Source organism: Blennius ocellaris (assembly GCF_963422515.1).
Source record: "Blennius ocellaris genome assembly, chromosome: 23".
NCBI classification, from domain to species: Eukaryota; Metazoa; Chordata; class Actinopteri; order Blenniiformes; family Blenniidae; genus Blennius; species Blennius ocellaris.
Window position 1 is genome coordinate 16,115,010 of NC_137672.1, and position 26,082 is coordinate 16,141,091.

Consider the following 26,082-nt stretch of genomic DNA (forward strand, 5'->3'; position numbering starts at 1 on the left):
AGTAGTTCAAATATAGCTCAAACAATGGAAATAAGGCTTCTTCTGCAATGAAATGCAAATGACCACTTTAAAATAACAGCTTTCTTTCATGAATAAAAGATGTGAATGTATGTATGTGGTGATACATATATAACCCGCGAGAAGTTGACGGGAAGAATTTAATTGAAATACATGATTAATAGATTAACAGATGAAAACGGGACGATTCGTAACATTTACACCTTGAAAAATCGACTTGTCTGAGCAAAAGTGCATGTTTGTTTACTCTTGTTACATAATTAAGAATATGTTGTCATTGAATAATCGCTGCACTTGATGAGAGTAAGAGTACATATTGGTTTGATGCATTTAATTAGTGGAACATACATGAGACCAAGGTCAGTTCAGCCTGTAAATTTAATGGCAGAGAGAATCTCTGCTCTTCTTCTGGTTTCATCAATTTTTTTTTTTTTTTTACCCCTCCCTCATTATTTCTTTGATCCGGCACCTTTTACACTTCTTTTATACTCGGTTCCCTTTAATAATCCATATAATGGCAAGTCTCCTCTTCTGCCCTGCTTCACCCTGGAACACCCTTGCTCTGCCTCCTCCTCCTCTCTGTTGTGTGATGATGAGGAGAGCAGCTGTAATGAGCTGCAAGAAGATGCTGATGGTGCGTTCTCCTCCCCTCGTCGCCTCGTTCGTCGTTCGCCACCCCGACGACCGCTTTGTGGAGCCGCCTGTTCCTCGACATAAAGGCGCCGAGTGTCTGCTGTAGCCATCTCATCCCCATTGCATTTTTTCCTTCTCGAGCATCAGTTTTGAAGGTTTGAATTTCTATCAGGAGTCGATGAGTTATCTTTTTTTTTTGCTGACGACACTTTAACCTTGTCGTGGTAGAATCCAACAACTCCACTCCTCTGATGTTTATTCTATCCTTACATGGCGGCCCGATCCATTGGTTAAAGCAGATTAATAAAATATTACTATTGTATTCTATTATATTCCAGGCTCTCTCGCTGGGTCCTCAATGCAAACTGCATGATAGATCAAGAAAAGTGCAAGATCTTTTTTTTTTTTTTACATCATTATAATGTGAATTAGTTTTGTGCTCCCAAAGATTCTCCCTGACAAACTTAATAAGCCGCTACAAATGCGGAAGTGTCATCTGAACTTCAGGCTGCGGCTCTGCTCGTCACTGCACCTTGTATTTCAGATAAAGATGGCCGCCGAGCTGCCAAAAGTGGGCGTGGTCACTTCCGCAAACCCTTGTAAGTGCGTGTTCAATCCGCGCCAAATTAAAACTCACAACAAACAGACAAACTACAGATTTATGTGACGGTTGTCAAGTGTTGTCTCCGCGCTGAAAAAAAAATGATTGATTGGATTTGACGTGCGTCTCATCCTGACCTGCAAATTACAAAGACGGAAACATCCTACAATTAAAACATTATACCCTGTCAAAGCGAGTGCCATTAAGATTAATAAATAATGACAATGGCTGATTTCGTTTAGTATGCTAACAGCTTAGTGATCAGTGGTGCCGTTAAACGAAAACATCTCCATCAATCATCAGTCAAGAGCAATAAAACGCCGACGTCATGATTGTCTTAATGTATTTATTAACACGTTTCCTTGTCAAGCTGCACAGATTTTTAGTTTTTAGCTTTATTTCGACACTCCAAAGGTATGTTCTCCCATTCCCAAGCCAGATCTGTCTGAGTCCCCATGTCCTTCCAGTCTGTACCTGGATGAGTGTGAGGGGGAAATGCCTCATTGCTGGGATTAACTATGGAGGACACGTCACAGACGACCGAGACAGACGCCCGCTAACAACATACATAAACGACTAATTCTGTGACGGTGCTATAAACCAGCCTTTCTTCAAGTGTCTCTCTCTCTCTTTCTCTCTCTCTCTCTCTCTCACACACACACACACACACACACACGCTCATATTTCTGTCACATTTTATTATTTTGTTTTCCCAAATGCCTTTAGAAGAAGTATTTTATTTTTATTTTATGAACAAAGAAGACACACACACACTGACTTTGTATTGAAATTCAGAGTTTATGGAGACTTTTTTTTTTTTTCCACTTGTAAAACAACCTGTGGCCTCCTGAACCTCATTTCTTGTTGCAGTGTGTTAGCACCACCAAGAGGACACAAGTATTACTGCGACTTAAAATACAAGCACGAGACACTGCTGAGAACTGTCAGGTGTCCATTTGAATCAATGGAATTCAAAGTATAGGCTTTTCTGGTATTTCTATTATTTCAGGCAGCAGAGCACTCATTTTAATTTCTTCCTCGTATTATTACTTGAGTATATTCCTGTCCTTTGTGTTCTACGGGTTTTTATCGCCCCTCTTGCATTATTACCCCAAATTCCATTATGTGAGATGAAAATGATCTCCACAGGAAAAGTGGGTCACGGTTCGTTGCATTGGCAGGAAATAAAAAAAACGCAGGAACGATTTCTGTAACACTGTGTTCTCATAAAACTGGTGGCTGTGTAAACGGTCTGCTGCTGGCTGAGAAACAAACGGAGTCACGAGATACTGTGTTTGGTGAAAGTGTCACAAGATTGTCCATCACCGTTTTCCCATCTTTTTTTCTGTTATGTGCGAGGAAACCGGAGAACCTGGAGGAAACCCACAGGGAGAAAATTGCAAACGCCACATAAACATTATAATGCAAGGTGCCCGTTTGGGTTTTTTTGGGGCACTACTTTGCATTTTGTACCAGAATGTTCCATTAAAATTGACTTTATTTTGAGTTTGTAGTCATTCCACCACAGTAATATTTTGCTGAGTTTACGTGATAAAAATGTCTACATCTTCACACAACCAAAGAAAAGCTTCAGAGTGTAAAATTAAAAGTTATTATGGCACAATTTCATCAGTCCGGCAGCTGTAGATGGAATTTGGCGGTATGTGTCTTCTGAACTAAAATGTCTCTGACACCACCATGTGGCCAACGCATTTTAATTCTAAATGCATTTAAATAATCTCAAACGTTCAAATTTAAACCTGTTTTGGTTTTTTTTTTATTGTTGTTTTTCTCCAATCATGTCCCCTGTGATGATTATCAGTGCCGGAACAGATAAGGTGAGTGGAAGTTTGTCGTAGAATAGAAATAGAATAGAAAAAGCAATCAATGATGCAATGTTATGTCGTCGTGCACTGTCGGAGCCAATGGGTCTCAATGTTTCATCTTTATTGTGAAAAAACGTTCAGTCCTATTACAATTTTACCCTTCTAGTTGTCATCAATCTATATCTGTACCCACAGGCAGTGCTGGGAAGTACAAAAAAACACTTATTAGAGGATAAAAATAGATATCTGAATCACATGCTATGTAAATCTTGTTGAAAAAACTGTGTTGTTAAAGATGGTCTATATCTTTGTTTTCGTGGCAAATCAATACGCTATATAAGTCTGACATATGTGGCAAAGTTTGAGGAAAAACCACAAATAGACCCGTTTGATGCTTTTGTTGCTCGTCGAACGTCATTCATATTGTTGTGCTAAAGTCTTTTCTGATTTTTTTATTTTCTTTTTTCCTGCTTTATATAATGTTGCACAAATAGAAAGAAAAGGTCAGGATGCTAAACACAGCATAGCGGGAAGATTGTGTTGCGCAACAGCAATGTTAATCCCTCTAACATGCCATTTGGTTGAGTTGATTGTGTGATTAGAATTCAACATGCTTGAAGATGCATTCAGGTTCAATCATGGCTGTTTAAAGTCGGCTGGTATCTCCTCTGATTTCTACTGAAACTAGGAGTTTATAGTTGATGTTTGTGGAAGTGTGCAGACACACACATTTTATTTATTTATTATTTTATTGCGAAGCGGGGGGGGACTTGTTGCTTTAACTGTATTTTGTTTTCTATATTGAGTTCTTCCCTGCAGGAGCTTAAGAAGAAGAACCAAGGCTTAGTTTTGAAGACATCCAACATGGAGGAAACCTTGAAATGTAACCCCACACATCCCACAGCGGTGGGAGAAGGTGTGTGTGAACACACGGGTGAAACACAACCCTCCACACACACACACACACACATTCAACACAGGTTCAGTGGAGAACAAAACTATTTCTCCTGCTTGCTTTATTGCTTTCATTTGCATTGATTGAACGTCTTTCGCTGAAGTGTTCACCTCCCGGCTTCATAAACAGATGCACATCATCGCGCCGGCTGTGTGATGAACTCGCAGTGCGAGAAGTGAGACTCCCCGGGAGACTGCACCTGCTACCCTCTTGTTATCCGACTTCGTGAAGTTGGCAGACGCGAGCCGGGATGAAGGAGTCGCTGCTCAGATCAATAATATCGAGACAGCTTTTCAGTGGAGAATTTGGTGGATATGAATAATACAAGCGCACACAAGAAGTGCTGAGTCAGGATTGAAATGTTAAGAGAACGCTTTGAAAGAGATAAAGTGTGCAAGATCCAGGGTAAGTAGGGAAACAAACGGAGCCTGAGTTGGTTTGCATAATCGAGTACTGACCGAGCTTCTTTTTTTTTTTTTGAGGGTCGCAGATCATGTTTCACTTCTGACAGACTGCTCCTTTTGATTTTTTGCTGACTTGGAATAGATCTTCTATTCTCTGCTGCCACTTAACAGAGACCATTCAAACCTGCAGCCCATTGTGTGCTTTACTGATTTACTGATCCCCGCGATGGCGACGGATTCAGCATGAAAATGTTGCCTCCTCTCCACGAGCCAGTGAAAACAATGACTTCCCCTGTCTCCGCACTGACTCATCGTTGCGTTATTGAAGGTGTATTTCTTCATTACTGTGCAGGGTGGACACACACACACACACACGCACACACACACACACACACACACACACACACACACACACACACACACACACACACACACACACACACACACACACACTGCATTCCAGCTGGGACTCTTTCCAAATGTTCAATTCTGGCTTTATTGTGAGTGCAACCCTCTTTACTGTAGAGGGAGAACACAGGGTGCTGTCAGCCTGGGTCAAGGGGTTTCAAGAGTGTACACACACATTGTGTGTGTGTGTGTGTGTTTGTCCACATGTATTATTTGTGAGTGGCTGTCCGTCAGGTGCGGCCGACCTCGGCCTCTCGGCGCGCCAACAAAGCCACTGTGTGCGGACTAATCGTAGAGTAATAAGCAAAGTAAACCCTCCAAGGTCTGCTCCACTTTCCGAAAAAGACCGTGTGCTCATTGTGCTCAAGCCAGCGGCTTATTGCTGCTCATTGTGCCGTGTTTGTGCGTGTGTGTGTGTATCTATTTCCTTTTACAGGAATGTTGAACGACTATTAAAGCTGCTACCTCCAGCTGAGTGTCTCTATTCAACTGAAACAATTTTTTCCTGCTTTTTCTACTCTACTTTTTTGTGTATCCTTTGTTACTCGTCTACTTTATCTCTTTTTCCTTCATATTTCATTCATGAGCTCTCATCTTTTTTTTTCTCCCGCCCTCCCTGCTCTCTTCTTTTCTGTCTTCAATGTCGCATCTGGTCCAAGCAGCAACAACAGCCCCTCACAGACTCTCTGTCCTGCTTATTCATCCCTCCATCCCTTCATCCCTCTCTTGCCCGCCCCTCCTTGGCATGGCAGCCTGTCATTACTTCTGAGCTCGCAGACTCATGGCTTTAATTTTGGCCTGCCTGCCTGCCTGCCTCTCCATCTCCAGCCATTTTGCATCTGGTTTCTGCACGCGGTCCTCTGTGTGCATGCGTGTGCATTTCCTCTGAATGTTATTAGTTCATATTAAAAAAAAAAAAAAAAAAAGAAAAGTGAAATAAATTAGTGATTGATATCAGTAATTAGATTGTGTGTTTGTGTTTAAGCCTTTGGTGTAATTAGAGCGTATTATTAGGAAATATTTCTTATAAAGATGCGCTGACGTTTGCGTTTCCCCCTTCTTTTTTTTTTTTTTCCATCATGGGAACATTTCAGTTTGAGATTTTTCACTTCACAATTAGTTGTGAACGCATCATTCGGCTATCAAGTAATGTTTCGAACTACCTAAGTCGTCCATCATACTACTTCCTGCTGCAGAGGGTCCCCCCCCCCCCCCCCCCCCCCCCCCCGATGCCACTTCTCTCTCTCTCTCTTTCTTCTTCCTCCTCTTTCACGGAGCAGCTGGACTCAGGTGATCTCGCAATCAAAGCAACAGCAAATCAACTCAAAGAACGTTTTTTGTTTTTTTGTTTTTTAGCAGCCAAATGCATTTTTGCCACATCTGCAGGTGGCTGTCGAAATTGACTTTACGTGATGCCTACCTTCACACCTCGCTCGCGAATGTTCTCACTGTCCTCAGACACCATTCCTTCGCCCAATTTCACTTGCTGATCGTGGCTGCGAGGCGCTCGGTGAAACCGCGCCGGGCCGAACTCCATCCGTTAACATGTGGCTGCCAAACAGCTGGAACCATGAAATGACTGTCCATGTGCCCAATGGCTGTCTTCATTCTGTCTTTGTCCACTGGGCTGACGCTCGCTGAAGCCTCTGGCGGCATGGACCAGTGGCTTGATTCAGTTTTGCACACTGGGCAGAGACCACCTACAGAGAGACGAACACTGATTTTGACTCATTTATAAACTTTCTCTCAGTCCACGATCACATGTCGAATAGCACAGCAGCGAATGTTCATATGGGAAGAAATTGGACGAACTGGATAATGCATCCATCCATCTTCTATACCGATCAATCCTGCGCAGGGTCACGGGGCGCCGGAGCCAATAACAAAGGGCGAGGACAGGGGCAGGGGGGGGCCAAGCACATTATTCAGTTTATTAGAAGAAAAGTATTAAAATGCAGCTACTACACTCATGTTTGTGGTTACGTGGAGTAGCCATTGTGATTATCATCACGACGTCAACATTTCAGATTGGATTTCATTTGTTATTTGCAATTAGGATCAAATTGAAAGACATTATGTAACACTGTTTATGATCCAATCACACTCCATGCACACCGCACATCGGATCGCTCCCCAACGTTTATTTTGTGCACATCTGTGATGTAAAATCACCATGTGGTCAATGCCCGAGACAACACTGCTCATGCAAGTAGAAAATTAAAGAATTTATGGTCATTGAAAGACAATGCAGATGTAAATCAGTCTTAAATTTGATGATTGGAAATCTCTGGATTTAATCAGATTCATAAAAACGTGACACATGGAAACACAGCTATTCGAGTCATCCGTGGATGTTGGCAGCCTCCTTCCATGTGAGTCCTTGAAAAGATTTTATTTCCATGTAGATTTCCATAAAGTAGCCATCAGACCACCTATTTTTCAGAGTTATAGCCTTTCAGCTGTCACGGCTGCCTTCTATCATAATTTTCATTCCCACTCAAACGTTTTTTTATTCCTAAAAAAAAAAAGGAAAAATCATTCAAAGCACATAAATTTGCAAATGTGTGCTTCCATCCCCTAAAGGCTTTCTTTTTTTCTTTTTTGTACAGTTAATAATTTCTACTCTTTTCTTTCTCTCTCTCTCTCCGTCACCCCAATGTGTCTATTTTTATTTATCCTACATAACTGGGAAACTCATGCACACTCCTATCATTTCCTGTTTTGTTTCTTCTCCTGTTCAGATCTTTTGTATCCCTTCCTCTCTTGTCCCAAGTCCATCTTTTCTCTCTCACCTCTATCTTCTACCATGTTTTTGCCTCCTCTCTCCTTCAGGCCTCCTCGACCAGCTGCTTCCCTTCTTTCTGCTTCCCTCCTTTCTGTTCTCTCTCATTCAGCTTCAGCTTCCTCTTTCTGCCTCTTGTCTCTCTCTCTCCTCTGTCTCCTTGTCTCCTTCTCTCCATTTTTTGGCGGCTCTCTCTCTCCTTTCCCTTCTCAGCTGCATTACCTAATTGGCATAGCTTGTTTGTCATCACCATTTTTCTTTTTGATTCCTCCAACGCTATTGTCTTTTCACTTCCTTCATGCGTCTAAACCTTTAAGCAGAGGTATGTACCTGTTTCCAGCATCTTTTCCTTTTTGAATCAGGAGCAGTGACCCCTGACCCCAGGACTTCAAAAGGAGGGACTTCTTTGATTCTGACACGTTTCTCGTAGGTCACTTTATCGTCTCTCCTTTTGTTTGCCTTGTTTCTCAAGCTCTTGGTTGACCGATTAAGTGCTTCTCTCCACAGACCTGCATCAGTCTTTCCACACTGATCCCGTTTTTTGGGGGGGTTTTTTTTACACTCCACTCAGACAAGGGCGGCAACATCTGCACACACAGATACAAAACACAGGGAAAAAGTCTCCATCGGTGAGGTCTTGTATTTTCACTGGAAACCTCTTTGTAATTTCCTTTCCAGCGTCTGGAGCAAAGCCATGTTTTGGTCACTTCAACCGGAAATCAGTCGATCTCTTCCCACACAGTCTTGTGATTCATGTAAAAAGAAAATGTAAGCGATTAGACTAATGACTTGGATGAAGATATTCTCAGATCTGGAACATATGAGGTCGTATATTTATGTTACACACGCTAAAGTCGTTGACCGAGTTAAAGGTTGTTAATTTAATTAAGTAATAACTATACCACATGCAGGTTGTTTCCTTGAAATGATGGAAGGCAGTGATTAAAAACGCTTCTTCGGATGATCAGTATGAGGAAGGAGGATATAATAGACGGATTATCCGCTGTGGCAAACCACAACAGGAAATGCTGAAACAAAAACGATAGGATTTAAAAAAAAAAAAAAAAAAAAAAGACGGGAAATTCACAGGCAAGCTTTGTGTGCAGTCTTGTCAGGTTTAGTGTTTTTTTTACCAGAAGCCGGATCACTCCTGAGTTTAAGCCTGGACTTGGGAACAATCAGGAGACAAGCCATAAATGGACACCGGTACACGGATAATCAATATGATCTTAGAATTAATTTGTAAAGCCAATGAGGAGGTCATGACAGAACATAATCCTCAGTGTTATGGATGCAGGGAGGTCTGTTTGATACCAGTATAAAGGATATGACTATTGAAATTAGATCATTTGAAATTAGATAAATAAACTTTGTTAACCCTGTCCAAGTCATTGAGAGCATTTTTATTATTTTTTTATTTTTTAAGGCTCTTGAGTTGATCTCATTTTGGTTCAGTGGCCATGTGCAGCCATGGTCTGGTAAAATAGTGACATAATAACATTTAAATGTAAAGTTTTTCTTTGTTATGGTTTTGAAATGTCTAGGTTTTTGACAAAAAATATATTTTTTAATTAGTCACATAAATTAGTCCAATCCCAACATAAAGTCAATATTCATTATACTTTCTGGTAAAACATAGCGTGAAATGTGAAAATATCTTGCATTTTGGAGCATTTTGAAGCATCTTGCAAACTCCCAATGACAACATAGCTTTGAGTAACACTCATGAGGTAGCTTGCTTTTCACTGATATCTTAGCTTGAGTCTCAGTGTTTTGTCCGCTACTCGTGAGAAAACCGTTGAAAAGTTGATGGTTCTTAGTAATTTATTCAGTTTGCTTGGCCGGTCCCGACGGGCCTCATGTCTGACGCCGCCACTGTATTGAGTTTAGGATCACTCTTCATAAGCACCCTTTCAAATCCAAAGGCACAAAAGCAGCCTGTATCGAGGCCGATAAACAATATCCGAGCAACATCGGGAAATGTAATCATGATAAATTAATTGAAAACACAAACATTCTGAATGTCTTAAATGTCTCATCCACGGCGGCAGCAGGAACAACAGTAGGCTTTTCCTTATTTTTCCATGGATGAAATTAAAAATGATAAGAAATATAGAATTTCTGACCAACTATTGCATAAACAAGCAATTCTGAAGGGTTCATCCAGGCTGTGCTGTTTTACAATGTGGCTGATAATTATACGTCCTGAAATCAAAGGGGAAAAAAGTTGCGTGATGTTATTTATCTTGGGTTTAGTCTTTCAGACACACGAAAGCCGCAAAGCGCACACAACCAAACTGTGCGGTTAATCGAGGTGAGATGAGGGATATTTTGATGCTAATATGCGTTTCTCCCCGGCGGAGGTAGCGACTGAAGGAGGAATGAACCCATTCAAACAAATGAATTCTAATGAAGCCACACGGACAAGACGCTTGGAGTCGCTCGGGGTTTGTGAGAAAGAGGGAGAGAAAGAGAGAGAGAGAGGGAGAGGGAGAAGGGCCGGACTTCCCCACTGGAAAGGACTCGGCCTGAACCTCCTGAAAAGGGAGGGTTGAGAAAAACAAGAGAAGGACCCTGGAGAAAGTGAGCTGGGAGGAAGAATGATCCAGTAATGAGAGAGGGGGGGGACAGAGAGGAGGGGGGTGAGTTCAAGGTTGCATTCAGACTTAAGGATTGTCCCACTGAAAGACCAAACACAGACTTCCTCTGGGTTTAAGAGTCTCTTTATCAGACTCAGGTCTGTGTGTGTGTGTGTGTGTGTACTGGTGGTCTCTGGATGGGTGGGAGATGGAGAGGAGGGGGATTTGTTTAATTCAAATTCAAATTGGTTTATTGTCTGTCCACTTTGAAACAAATATCAGAATGCGGATGGTGTTGTTTGAAAAAAATTAAATAAAAAAAATTGTGGATCGAGAGCTCCAAACATGTGAAAGGGTTTCCAGTAGAAGGCCTGACGAGCACAACCTTCCTGTCTCGTAGACGTTTGAGAGAAGAGTTGAGCACAAATAAGAAGTTTACAAGGATCTTTTCAGAAATTCTTCCCCAGCAAAAAAAAACTTTAAAGTGGAACCTGTCTAATCACATTACTCCACCTCCCATAGAGTACTTGAATGTGACTTTACCTTCTATTTTAATTTGATTTCCCTGCTTTTTTGTGTGTGCAGCCACCTGACAAGATTACCAGCCATCTCTCAAGACACAGCTTCATGGTGGGTCAAGTGGTCCTCCCAGGAGAGTCCCCACCTCCAGCTGAGCTCTGAACCCGAGGTCCACTGAACAGGAGTTAATACCGGAATTTGGGCAAGTTACAGTGTGTTTGCCTGTGACTATGGAGGCGGGGCAGTTAATGTCCAAAGACTCCTCCACTGAAAATAAACCTGCATAAGGGAAGAGAGAGAAGGAGAGAGAGAATGGGAGAGGAGGGAGGGAGGGAGGGAGGCAGGAGGAAGGGAAAGAGCCTTTCAGCGGGGACAGAAGGGAAAAAAAAAGAGTCTCCGTTTCAATGGAATAAAAACTGCGCAGTGTCTTTAAGGACTGCCTGCTCGGATCGTGGTGGACCTGGATGCTCTCCGTGAAGATCACTTGTTTTTTTGTTTTTTTTGTTTGTTTGTTTGTTTGTTTGTTGTTGGTGTTTTTTTGTTTTATCTGGATGATGAAACCGTGGCTAATGCAGCCCCCTCTGTCTACACCAGCTTTTTTTTTTTTTTTTTTAACCAAATGGTCCAACATAGGAAAAGGGGGGGAAATGAGCTGTGCAATCATTTAGAATAATAATTTAAAAAAAAAAGGCGCTGTGACTGTGCAGAGCTGCAACATCGGTGTGATGAGTCTATCCGTCATGCCTTGCCCATGGGCGAACGCATCCACTCCCCCCCCCCCAACCCACCGGCGTGATGTGCGCGTGCTGCGTGTGTCGACGCTTGCACCTTAAATGCGTTATGGATTTTGAATGGAGAGAGACAGAGAGAGGGGGCTTCATGTCTTCATGTCTTTTTTTTTTTTTTTTTTTGGAGGGAGGGTAGTGGGAAGACAGGGTTTATATGGGGCTGCGTCATCCGTGGCTGGGGAAAGGAGATGGGGTTTGCTTTGCAGATTTTCCACTCAGCGCGGCGCCTCCCCGGCACATTTTGGATTCCTCCAAAAAGGAAAAAAAAAGGTGAGCAGCAATTTAGTGAGGATCATCCGATCATGTTGATGTGTGATGCGCGGCTTGTGTTACCTAATTGCGGGCAGACTCCATTGAAAACAGCCTTAACTACTGTATCCTCTTCCTGGAGTCATTCTGAAAGCACGCAGCACATTTCCAGATAAAAATGTGTAAAAAAAATCACGCTGTTGTGCACGAGATTGTAATCCCCACTTTCAGATTTAGATCTTATCGGAACTATGCGCGTGATCGTTTTAATGATGAGTGTTTTTTCCCCACTTCTATTTAATGATCTTATATAAGTACACATCCAGCCCTTAACTTTGCCTGATAATGTGCCAGAGTTTCGGTCCTGCAACAGTTAAAAAAAAAATAAAAATGTGTGTGTCTATATACATATATGTCGCTGATTTCCGTGTGCGTCTTTTTGCGATTCACTGTGAAACTCAAGTTGTGTTGATGTCATGTTTACGGGAAGGCAGGTTTCAGGAGTTTGGCGATGTCGCAATCGCCTGGTGGTGTTATCGTCTTTTCTTTTCTTTTTTTTTTATTTCTTAAAAAGAGAAAAGAAAATGCGACGGCTCGTGGGTGTGATGGTGCGCAGCGCGCGCGGCTGCTGTTGTTGTTGCGTCATTATTTCGGAGCGGATTGAGTGAATGGAGAATGGTGCTTGTGGAAGGAGTGTCGCATTTTCTTTCTGAAATGTCATGTGGTGAAGTTGTGGCGGGTTCTCTACTATTTCCAGGAAGAGCGTTTGAATTTTCTTCCCTGGGATTTTTTTTTTCCCTCTTGCATGTCTCCACCCCTCTGTCTCACTTGGGATCTGTCACCGCTGGGGGGCGCTCCAACACAGTGCATATTATCATGCGTGTCGGCTCCATCGGGTGTCACTCTTTTTTTTTTTTTTATTATTTAATCAATTTTTTTTACATCATACGTCTCAATTTCATGTCTCAAAATAGTTCCGTAATAAGATTTAAATTTAAACTTTTTCTCTATTGAGTATGCGTGATGAAAATCTCGTTTTTCACAAAACTATAAGCGGTTCATTACTATAGTCTCAACATAAAAGCAAGGCCAATTTATTCATTGAACACCAAAACAAGGCAATTCACAGTGCTTAACAAAGAAATACTTTCAAGCTTTACAAAGAAATACCTTCACCTCTTAAGGACCACCTATTTTTATTAGATTTATCTGTGATCATACATACTAGATGCCAAAGATAGAGGACTAGATGGATAATATGTTGTGATATTCTTATTTGGCGAATTATTATGAACAGAATGAGCACAAGAAGCACTACTTTGGTGTCATATTGGACCATATTGGGGTGTATTTTTAATCATAGAATTAACTTAATATCTCCACAAAAAGAAACAAAAATCTACACTATTTACTGCTACTGTACTACAAGGTCCTACAGATTTTCTTTTTTGTGTTTTCTGTGATTGTCATTGATTTAAATATAAAAAGAAACTGAACTGATCAATTGCAAAAATGTCTTTTCTCCTCTAGATGGCGGCACACTCACAGTTTGATCGTGTCTCTCGTGGGGCTACAATCTGTACAAAACCCTCTTAATCCCTGTGCTGCAGGCAGTAATCTGGTTGATGTATCGAGTGTATAAGAAACTGTCACAGTTAATATTCACCAGATTGAACCGACGAATTCAAAGCAGCCGAAGAAGTACACACTTAGGTCGAGAAACTTTTCAAAGGGAGAGTTTGTTGCCTTTTGAAACGTACCGATTGAGACACTCAGTGTCCATTTCGGCCTAATTTCTGAGTTTTGTTCACTTCAGTTTTCAATTTTGTGTTGTATTCTGCTGATTATTAAACGTGACGAAGACGTGGGTTTTGCAGGAAATTCAAGCACGTGGTGTAAAGCCCTGTACTGTTTGTGGCTCTTGTACAGTTTACTTGCGTTGCGTAAATCATGTGCATTCTGAAATAAATTAATTTGTCACACACATTTGTCTTGTGCGCCCACAGGGAGGAACGAGTCTGCCCGCGCGTCGTCATGCTGTGTTTGATGGCTCGCCTGCGCCTGACTGAAGCCATAAGTCAAATGTCCGGCGACCTGCTGGAGGCACAAATGGACAAACGGCCTGTCAAGACGGTCTGCACGGCGTGGGAAAGGAAAATCTTCTCTCCGTTGCTTAATGACGGTAAGATGAAGCAGGATTTATTTCACTTCTGAAAAGTCAGTTATTAAGACATTTCTCCTTGCTGGAATCAAAACATCCTCTTCCCACACCATGATATGATTTGAAGCGTAGCCAAACATCTGATCTATCATCTTGTTAACTTGTGAGAGTAATTTGGTATTTTCCTGTGTACTTCTCTCCTCAGATGGAAGATTGCTTGATTTTTCCCGCTGCGGATGGAAGACGAATCGGAGTAATCTATATCCCCTCCCTTTGTGCGTCGGCATGTTCCTCCTGCAGACAAGCCTTCTGTAACTGGCTGCAAGCGCTCACCTGCTCAGGTACGACCTCTGACCTTTTGTGTGGACTTGCAGTGACGGCTGCGTCTGAGGAGTGTCTGTTTGATTGATTGCTTTGCGCCTCAGAGTTTTTCTTCAAGTTGTTTTAATGTGTTGAATCAGTGTCTTGAAGGGTGCTCCGAGGGCTTCTAGAGACTGTGAGCTGTTTTAGACGACGATGTACTTCAGCGATGTAGAAAACATGCATAATGCAACAGTTATAGAAGTTTTTTTTATATATATATAGCAAAAAATATGTTTGACACCATTGATTTACTGTAAAAACATAAAATTCTTGCGTGCACAACAACGCGAAACGTGACTTTTCTGAAATCCAAAGTTACTGCAAATGCGCATGAGGTGTAGAAACGACAGTCATTTCTGATATCTTGCTTCAAGTCTTCTCCTCGTGATGAGTGAAGTTTTTTTTTTTTTACTTCTAGCGTTTTAAATGAGTATAATTTACCTCAGGATTTAGTCTCCTTCTTCAGTATAGCTACTAAAATAATGTTCTAAGAGCTAAACATACAGGCACGTTTCTGTGAGCGCACAACCCGACACCGGCTCTGCTTCATTTTTCCACACGCAGACCTTAAACACTCTCCGACATGCGTCTCAAACACCCGAGTCATCTCACTCGCCAGCTCTGCTCCCTCCCTCCTTCCCTCCCTCCATCCCTCCCTCCCCGGGACAAAGACACACAGTCTCTTTCACGCTGGTGTCTCCCAGGACGCCGTGGAGTCGCACACACCTGGGCTTTTTCGTCACTTCGCCAGCCCAGCTTTATTACATACATTTACAGCTGGCTATGAATCAGATCCATTACACACACCAATGCACATGCAAACATTAGCACACAAAGAAAACAGCCAGCCATTATACTTGCAGATGCACACACACACACACACACACACACACACACACACACACACACACACACACACACACACGTGCTGAGGCGACTGTAAGAAACGGTGCTGTGGAAACTATAGCAGTTATTCCTTGTTTTGTTTTTTTGCACACACCTTCATTCAAGATGCAACAAGATCAACTGTCCTGACACCAGAGTTTCACTGGTTTACACGTCTACACTGACTTTACATTGGAAAGAAATCACATCAGAGTTTATTCCAACGCAGATAAAACATCTGCTTTCTAAGCAGTTTGAGTCTACGTGCTTGTTCAGTACACATTTCTTTAATGTTAACTCATCGGGACAACATGAGGGATTTGCACTTTGATTCACCCTCTCTAGGAAAAAAAAAAGTCTTTGTTATTAAGACTTCTTTTCGTGCACAGATGTGAATCACATTTTTTATGTCAGACTACTTTCATGTGACCCTGGGAAGAAAAAAAAAATATATATATATATATATATATAAACAATGGCTGAAACTCCTATCAAAAGGCTCACTCAGCATTCAGTCGATCATCCAGCATATTTTTTTGTTCCTGTTACTGTTATTATGCAGAATTCAATATCAGTCCTGAAATTAAGTTGATCATCATTTTTCAGACCGCTCATTTGGAGGATTAAAAAATAAAAGCCAGTCTGATAATAGGCCAAGTACCGTACTCCTGTAAGTAATCCATGCAGGTCAGTCTGAATGTAATCTTCTCCAGCTTGTGGCATGTGCTTGTTGGCGACGTCTACCACGCAGCGTTCAGGCTTTTTGTGTGACATTCCCTCAAGAGTTGGTGGGATTCCATAAAGTCACCTTGAATGTGTATAATAAATCTAAATCCGTGTTGAGTCCATGTCACCATACTTGACTTAAACAGCTTGGCAAGCTCCCTTTACGCCAGGATTTTTGTTTTTTTGTTTTTTTAATGCTGGCCGATGGTAAGTGAAACAATTCCATATGCAGCAGCGCCGCGCAGCACCTGGGACCGGTTTTGTCAGATGGTTTATTTGGACGGGGATCTCATTTAATACGTGGTAGATGAGTGACATATGTTCAGAGCAGTAGGAGTCCGCAGTAAAAGCCGCAATATTGGTGAAGAAAAAAAAGCCCTTAAATTGAATTCTAAGAGCAACGACTGCAGCTCAGATATGTCCGAAATGTTTTTTGAATAGAAAAAATAAAAATGAGTAAATTACACACGAGCTTCCACATTGAATGCCACAGAAATGTATAATCCTTTACTGTAATACAACCATTTTGTAGTACTTGGGTCTTTTATACAAGCTTGTGGCGGTTGGTGAGTGTTTGGCTCTGGTTTTAGGACATTAAGATCTGCCTTTGCTTTTTTTTTTTTTTTTTCTTTCCCCCGTCGTCTTTGTCTACATCCTCCTCTTCATCCTTTCAAACACTGAAAGCCATGTGCCAACCACATGTGCCACACACCCTGTGGAGGCAGCACACAAAACCGTCACGCTTTCATAATGTTCAGGGCTTTTTTTTTTTTACTGTGAAAATAATCTGGACGGTAAATTCCTTATCCTTCTCTATTACCTGATGTTGAATCAAACCAAATTTACAAAAACTGCCTCGGAGAGAGAAGGACGTGGGATATAAAAAAAAAAAAAGAAAGGCGTCAAATGAGAGCAGATTGAAGGCAGGATACAGAAGGAGCGTCAGGAAGAGAGGCAGAGAGGTGCTGAGAGCTGAGTCAGGATGCCCGGGGGTAGGAAGGCAGGAAGCTGTGGGCGAGGAGGAGGAGGAGGACAGGAAGACGAGGGAGGGAAAGCGACTCCTCTCCGGGCCTCCTCCTCTCCTCCTCCTGTCATCGTCAGCCGTGTGACTGAGGGGAGGAGTGCCGTACGGCGAGAAGGAGCAGAGGTGGAGCTGACATCATCCACTTCCTCCGAGGGCGTATCGCCGCTCGCTCTCCACACTGGAGCTTTTTTAAAGGTCATATTTATGCCTCAGCGAGACTTTTTTAATGGTTTTTAACAACAGCTGGCAGAGAGGAAGAAGAAGAAAGCTCATTCGAGAAGTGCTGACTATAAAGAAAACCGGTGATTAAAAAAACAAAGGATGAATGGACGAGGAGATAGCGCTCGAGATCGGAGTTCTGAAGATGTGATCAAACACCAGAGAGCTCCGCTTATATAACTTCCATGTGAGAAGAGGTCATCGGGTTTGTGTGTGCGTGCCTGCTCTCATGTGAAGCCTCTCTTTGTGTGTGGAGGACCGACGGGAGCGTGCGAAGAGGACGATGCCCAGCACGCCCGCCGGCCATTCGGGCCTGCGTCAGGGACGCGCTCGCATCTTGGCGTTTGAAAGTTCCGCGCGTTTGGTTTCGCGTGTGCGCCGACGAAGCCGCGGGCAAGCTGTGGAGTGTCTCCGCGTCGATGAGAGCGCCTCTGTATCGGGCCTCGCGCTGAAGCGAGCTTGTCCCCGTGTACATTGAGACTGAATAAACATCCATCTCATATTGACGTGCGGTTTATGTCCGCCATCATCCGACTCAGTCGGTCGATCAATCCCATAATGCTCTGCACTAAAACTGGTCGTTTGCGACACGGCCCCTCATAAAGCTTGGAACTGGAAGCTCGCCCGTATTAAAGACGGATTAGTTGGCCCGGGTCTGAGCAGGAAACAACAGCTAAAGGAGCGGTTGATGATTATTTCACCCCAAATAGGAAGACGTGATCGGAACCCGTTGGTTTAGAACGGCATAAACCTTCCAACTGGTGTGTTCTTCAATCATTTCCGTGCAGCTTTTATCGCCATTATTTGTAGCCAGCCAGAACAACGAGTTGATTTCACCCGTGCGTTTGGCCCCTTGCAAACTTATAGTCGACCCTTCTCAAAGAAATCCGTCGGTGCTTCTTGACAGTGGGTTTAAACTTGATGAGCAAATCAATTCTGTTTTAAAAACTGGTTTCTTTCAGTCGAGGCTGTTGGCCAAAATCAGAGCATGTCACTCCATTTTTAGCCTCACTCCATTCCTTTGATGCTAAATGGATTAGCACCTTAGTTGTCTGAGCTTTTACACATTCATATTCTATTCTTCACTATTTTTTAACTGTGAAGCTCTTTGGCCAACCTTGGTTGTTGTTTTAAATGTGCTATACAAATGAAGTTGGATTGTACATGGGTTGAGGACTGAGGAAGTCCCATGCTTGGGAGGTCAGGTGGTGAAGTATGCAACGCTAAAACTAGATGTGCCAACAGGTCACTGCTGACTGTGGAAATGGGGGAAATAAAGTGCACGTGCACTTTTTATATTTCAAATATTCACACTGTGTACTCTTGGGGTTTTTTTTTTTTGAGACTTGACATTTACCGTTATGACAACACATCCCATTACTCGCATGACTCTTGACTTTATTCCAGTTAAAACCCAGTTAAATGACCTTTCTTCGTGGGTTACTTTTAAAAAAGAAAGAAAAAATTCCATCTTCCTCCTGAAAATCTGTACAAACAGTGTTTGCCATGTATTTATTTAAATTTTAGTTATGTATTTTAAAAACTGAGATCCTCCTGATTCACACTCTATTACAACTGGAACATATTTATTAATCGTGATGGAGTCCAACCAACATCGGCTATGATGACTGCCTTTTCGCTCTCAATGCATTCAACGTGCCGAGCTCGCACATGTTCTTTAGGGTTTCGCAGACTGAGTCATACAGTAATGTCATTGAAGGGGATAGACTTGGGTTGGATTCAAGTGATAATTAGTTTCAGGTTAAAAAGTTTGGTTGGGCCTGTGTTTATGGTTTCAGTTAGACTTACAGTCAAGCTCATGGTTAGATTAATGTTAAGGCCCAAATATGTTCTCTTTTATGCACTTAAATTGCTGCGTGACTCGACATGCACCACTGCCTTCATACTCCTATGCATCGCTTATGTTTGTGTGTTTATTAAGCAATACATCCAGGAGAGGGTCGTGCACGTTGGTGATTCCATGTGAGACTACATTTCCAATCCAAACATCAATGAAACTGGTTTGTAACTGATAAAATTAGGTATTAGTGTACGTAGTTTTTTAGTTTTGTCTTGGCAGATCATTTGTTAACTTTACTCGTGAAGACATTCATCAACAAATCAAGTCCTCAAAGGATTCGCTTTGTTCTTTTCGCTGGACTCATATGCTGCACAACGTTCCCCTACAGGTCACCAGTGGTATTACTCAGTTTGCGACGCATAGGCTCCCTGGATACGTACCAAATAATGCGCTTTGCTTATTTAGGGTCAAGCATATTTGTGCATCGTGGTTCTTTCTCGGCTGAGGTTAGGGTTCAGCTTAAGAGTTCAGTTTTAATGACGGTTATGGTCACAGCAATAGACCGGTCATGCATTAGGACAGTGACGGGCCAAACAGATGATGTTGTGTTTGTCCGGATCAGTCGCCATGGCACACCTGGCCCCATGTCTTGAATAAAGGTCATACTTTGTAATGTCTCTCTTGTTGATAAAAGTTTCTCCTTTTCCGTCCTGCTGCATGTCACAGGCCGGTATTTGAGGCCCCGGTTATGCAACAAAAAAAGCGTTTGTTGCATTTTCTGTTAATGTGGCGACAGTGCTCGGTACCACTGAAAACACAACCTTTTGCCAAGGGGAACTTTTCAAAAATGCTCCCAGTCCATCTTTATGAAAACATGGGTGAACACAACATTTATGAAACGCTGCCACTGCACATACGCACCACGGCCGTGGTCAATCGTTCAGTTTTCAAACACTCGTGAGCAAATGCAACTTTTCGGAAATGCTGCTACTGTGCAGGCACAGTCGTAGTGAATAGTTCCGCGCGTGTAAATGGACAATCACAACAATGGCGACATGAGCATTCTCAGTGTTTCTGCTGATTCCGTGTAAATGAACATTGTTTTCAAAATGTGGCTGTGGAATCACAAAACTTTTCTGAAACGAAGCAACAGCAATGTGTTTTTACTTGCTGTGTTGTCGCGGAAACGGGGACTGAGCCCCCCCCCCAAAAAAAAAACTGGTCTCACAATGCAATGATGTGAAATAACTTGGGATAATTCTTCTGCTGAAGAACAGAGATTATCTGTTTATCTACACGGGAACGTGAAGGAAGTTCAACTGCAGATTTTCTTTCCTGGTGTGAGAAAGCGGGTCGAGGCAAAAGATTTGAAAAGTGCCGGGGGAAAAAAAAAAAATTAAGCATCGAGGCTAAAACGCTTACACAGTCTTTGGTGGATGGTGGATGTGCATTCCCGTTGAAGGAGAAGGCTAAATCCTATCAAATCCGAGCTTCTCCCAACTCTCCCAAACTAAATCCTTTTCTTCAACAAATCCACTCCAAACACCCCTCCTTCAAAGTGGAAAACCCAAAAAAAAAAAAAAAAAATCACCCCAGCTATAAGCTGTCTTGTGTTGTGCTCTCTCACCCTCGGACTCTCTCTTCCCACCATCATCCCCCCCCCCCCCAATCCCCAGCTCCTGTTCTGGCTTTCTGCCTCTCAGGTTTCTCCCCCCCCCGGCCCCAGCCCTATACACCCCTGTGGCCCCCCTTTGACCCCCTGTTACCCCTCTTCTACCCCCTCACCCTCCCTCTCCCCAGGGCAAGCCCACAGCTCCCGGTCCTTTGTGCCGTCCTCCGCCTCCCTCCGCCTCCACCTCTGCCTCCCCCAGCCTTTGTGTGTGAGAGGCCAGGAAAGGGAGCGAGGAGAAGGGAGGCTGCAGAGGAGCCGAGTCAGATGATGGCTCAGATAGAGAAGGATCTTATAGATCCGATGTGAAACTAGAGCTTGAGGCCCTTTTTTTTTTTTTTTCTTCTTCTTTTTCGCATGCTCTTACTTGACATAGGCTTAACTATAGTAAGAAACCTGTGCCTTCAACTTCACCATGCTCCTTTGTTCAGCCTTCATACATGTCAGAACTATAAAAAAATGTTGCATAATCTGATATGTTTACATTTATGGAACCCTTTTAATGTGCTGTTACCATTTTAAACAGCAGATTTTATGTTTTCTGATGAAAAGGCAGTAATTAGACCAAGAATGCATGTTTATTTTAAAGAGTATATGGTTTTTAAAGGTTGTGCTCAGTTTGAAGTCTCCCTTTGCGCCTCAAATTATGTCGGTTGAGTTTAAAGAGTCCAGGTCTGGTATAAACCTTATTAGTGTGTAGTGCCAATTTGAAGTGTCCTGTTGAAGTGTGACAAAGTAGAATGAGTCAGGGTCTGTTTTAAATGATCCAGCCGCAGTTTGATAAATCCAGATGTTTTCATCTTTAAATATTTAGAAAGAATTCCAATCAAGAGCTGAACACTATTGGAAAGAGTCTGGCCCATTTACACCACAGCAATTCAAGTGAAAATACATAATTATGTACACAGACATTTGTATATATAGACAACAAAGTTGGATCGTTATTACGGCGACTCTCAACTATAAAACCAAGTCCCAGGAGAATATGGACTGGGAGTCATATCACACTGGAGGCAAACGTTGTTGTTGTCCATCTACTTGCACATGTGCAGAAGAACTGCAACACATGGAGTCAGACTGTTTCCTAAATGTTCCACCTTGGGATCCGTTTTTAAAAGTTGCATATTCAGTGGTTCCGAGCAACGTCATCATATAAATGGGGCTTTATTGGAAGCATGTTGTGGGGTCGAAAGTAACATCTGATCCAATTTAAAGACTTAATTTATGTTTGAAATGTCTAAATCTTGTATGTTCCCATTTCAGAAAGTGTCCCTTGCTGTTTTCTGGAGTTTGGCTCTGGTATTTGTTCCCCGGGACTTTTTTCTTCAAGATGTTCAAGAGTTAAACTATTTCTCCACAGAAAGCTTCCTATGAGCAGTTTCACTGCTGTGGTGTTTATAAACAATACTGAGCTGTAGGTCACATCAATTTTGTAAACACTACAGTCACTGCCACTAACTGGAAAAGTAAAATATATATTCTTGAGCTTGCATGCATATAGTTTCATCCTAATCTGTGTTCAGATGCAACCATTTGTCTCACAAAAATGTATTTACAGTAATATATCATTACTGTGAATGTATTTCATTTTCACTTCCATTCCAGATCTGTGTAGCTGAACATCTATACACCGCCTCTGCACATAAATGCCATCTATCCAAATTCACGAGACCATAAAAGATCCGTGATGTATTCATCTCTACTAGTTTAATCTGGGCAAATAAAATAGAATGAATCTACAAAATAAATCAGTGGCCAGATTATACAGGCAGACCTCCTTCATGGCTGCAGCGTTCTTCACGCTTTAAGCGCAACGTTTGCAGAAATGTGAATACCTCTGACCTGCCCTATGTGGCATTAAACACATGGCTTCACATGATGTTGTAATGCGCTACACAGAAAAGCACAGAAAGCATGCTCTGTGAAATCACCCACACACACACGCACTGTAAACACACAGAGCTGCATGACCTTGGTGAACCTGTGCACAGCCTGCAGTTAAACAGAGGCTGTACTGTAGATCCCATTATATGACTGTATGGTTCCTTCAAGAAGGATACAATAGGGGGCGCTATAGAGCAAGAGCAACATCAGAGATGTGTACAGTGTGATTCCAGCTTTCACAGCATTATTATTGTTCAAGTACATGAAGTATATTTGACATCCATGAGCACGACATGGTTAGAATGACTAAATACTGTCTATATTGCTTGTCTTTGTGCGTGTGAGTCACACATGTTTGGATCCTACCCGTTTGTTTTGCTGTTTCCACAAACACTGGCGGCATTCGCCACCCCAGATGCTTTGGCGGCGGCCTCTGGCCACCGAAAGCAGATGGGAGGAGGATCCAAGTGAAAGAGGCAAAGGGCCTACTTCTCTTGTCAACAAGTCAAGCTGCCACCTCGGTCGCGTTGCCGTGGGGGAATGTTTCTACGACCGGGACGTTGAACCGTTGGCGGTAGGGTTACAGTCTGTGTATCTGGATACAGAGTGTGTCTGTTTCTGTTCTGATCGAAAATACACACAGGTGGAAATACGTGGTGTCGCACGTTCAAGTCCTCCTTTACGCTCCGAGAGCTCCGTCAAACCCACCTGTTCCCCTTTAAAAGCTCCTGCTTTTGGCCATTTTGAGCCCAGTTTACGCAACATCGTCCGTTGTGTCCGTTTTGCGTGTCCGTTGCACAACTTTGTTTTAAAACGGCTTCCAAGGTGGACCTTTTTATAAATGCATGTCTATGTGGTTAGGCATTTCTAACAACATGTTTCCACTTGAGTCGTCATGGAAACGGGAGCCTAGACAGAAGAGCTGTGACTTGTGAAGGATTTCGACAATATCAACTTAACAGTGGCTCATTTCTTAACAGTTTGCTCCATTGATTTTCAGAAGGCCGCCATGTGGCGGATGTTGATGATGTACAGGTTACTGCACGTGTTACGTAGGAGCTTATGCGACATGGATTTTTATAGATTTAGTTACAAGGATCTTTGATCAGGACATTTTCTTCTGCTTTTTAGTGGCTGCAGCTCACGACAGAAGAAATCTGACATCAGTTTCCTCAAACCCGTCTCACTGTCTGACAGAAGACAACAGATGTGGTCACGAGAGCTTATCTTTTGGCGTCGGTACAGGTGGTACAGGTCAGTTAGGACATTGGCATTTGGACATTATGGTGTTAAAGAAGGCTTTAGAGTGTCTGTACATGCTAACCAAGCAAAGTGGGCAGACAGTGAAGGCGTCACTGACCCACTGACCCACCTAAAAGTGTCACAGACCGGCCGGCAGATAAACAACGCAGGCAAATTTACAGAAAGTGTCACATGAAAGCACACACACACACACAACTGAGACTGATTAGACTTGTAAGAGAGTCAGGCCAGCGTGTGAATGTACCGATGAATGCCTTAATAAGCTTGTCTCAGTATGTGTACATGCATTATGCATTCACTGTCCATAGACCCGCAGCACTACCCATGCATTTTTAAAACCCAGGAAGCAGAAAGGTAGGTCACGCTGGGTGCGTGTGTGTGTGTGTGTGTGTGTGTGCGCGTGCTTATCTGCAAGTGTGTGTATGTATGTGTGAAATCCACTTGCTCAGAGTGCACGCTCAGTAGGAGAGTATATTCCTGGAAAGCCAGCTGCCACTCCTGTTATCACAGCTAACTCGATTAGAGCAGCTTCTGCCGCCAAACGTTCTGCTCTGCGAGCTGCGCTGCACGGGCACACACACACACACACACACACGCATGCACGCACGCACGCACGCAACCTGCGAACTCTACTCTAGATTTAATTAAATCAGTAAAAATAACCTACGATGAATTTCGAACGACAGCAACATTGCAACCATTGCACTGACAACTTGTATTGCTAGCATGCTATTGTGCATGCCCTGTCGATAATATAGTCTAAAGGTAATAAATATCCGAAACATCCACAGGCAGATATGATGGATTCTTTTGATATTTCAATAAACCAATGCGCAAAAAGTACCGAAATTTGTGTATGGCAGATAGAAAACCTATTCATTTCCCCTTTGTCGGAGGAGCAAAAGGACGTTTAATGTGAAGCCATTTAAAAGAGAAATAAACAGATTTTCCAATGAGGTGGGATGTATCGCCAAGAAGTATAGCAAGAATGGCTACCTCCATAAAAAAAATTAACCTTAGCTTTACTCTTCCAGATTATGTAGCATGAAGGTTTTCCCAAGATGTCATCCTAATGTACACTTACACCCGTTGTTATTGAAAATAACACTTTGCTACTGTGGTACCAATTAACACCAGCAAAGCAAAGAAAGAGCCAGTTAGGCACCCGGCCTTTCATGTGAGGTGTTAACCTTTCCCAGTCATCACACTAATCATTGATCACTTAGATAAACACAAGCTACCATAAGAGCCCATTATTGTCCCTCCCCAAGCCTTCCTATGGACGGCAGTTATAATTAGGCCCCGGGGTAATTGGCTCACTAATTGCTGTTGGTGGGATACATACATCCCCTATCGTCCAAAACCCTAAAGGGAAGCGCCGCTTTTGCTTTTAATTACCTGCTGTTTGGTTTGACAACTGACCCCCGGTGGCCGGCGGAGCCGGTGGGGTGTTGTTTTGTAGGAGGTGACGCGACACTCGATATCAAGCACTCCTCCAGTGTGGTCACTGCAACAATGGCCCAGATGGATCGCTGCCGTCGGGACACACATGCTCCCAAAACGCACACATACTTTGAGTACAAGCACACACACACACACACACACACACACGGGGAAAAGACACACTTCCCTTGTTGTCCTCTGTGCACTGGTGTTTAGGCAGCAGACCCATTCATCATGTGTCTGTCTGTAGCGGCGCTGCTATTCATTGTCTCTCGTCCTGCTTATTGTCCAGGAGCCGGCCTCTCTCACACTCCATCTCTCTACCTCTCTCACTACTTGCCTCTTTGTCTTTCTTCCCCTCGCTCTCTCTCTCTCTCTCTCTCTCTCTCTCTCTCTCTCTCTCTCTCTCTCTCTCTCTCTCTCTCTCTCTCTCTCTCTCCTCCTTCATATCTTTGCTAATCTCCCTCCCTCTCTCACGTTTATACATCTCTCCTCACTCGGAGAACAAAGAGGACGAGGCTCGTGCGTCTGCCTGTTGGCTATGAATGAAGTGATGTTGACGGTTCGCTTCACAGCCTTTTTCTCCAAACACGAGTGTTTTGTGGAGAAACCGAAAAGAGCGTGTACTGTAAGAACAATCCACAGGTCACTTCAACAGTTTATTACTCATTCATAAAGCTTCTTGTAGTTACTGTTGTTATTTTATTTTCTTCAGTCAATTTTCATGACAACTTAAAGCTTTGTGCAACTCCAAATAGTGATAATCAATAGTTACATGAGTGCTTTTTATACAATCAGTTCCATGTGTTTTACGTTTGTTCAATTATTCCATCAGGAATAGATTTGATCTATTTAACGTCTAGGAACTTTATTTGGGCTCAT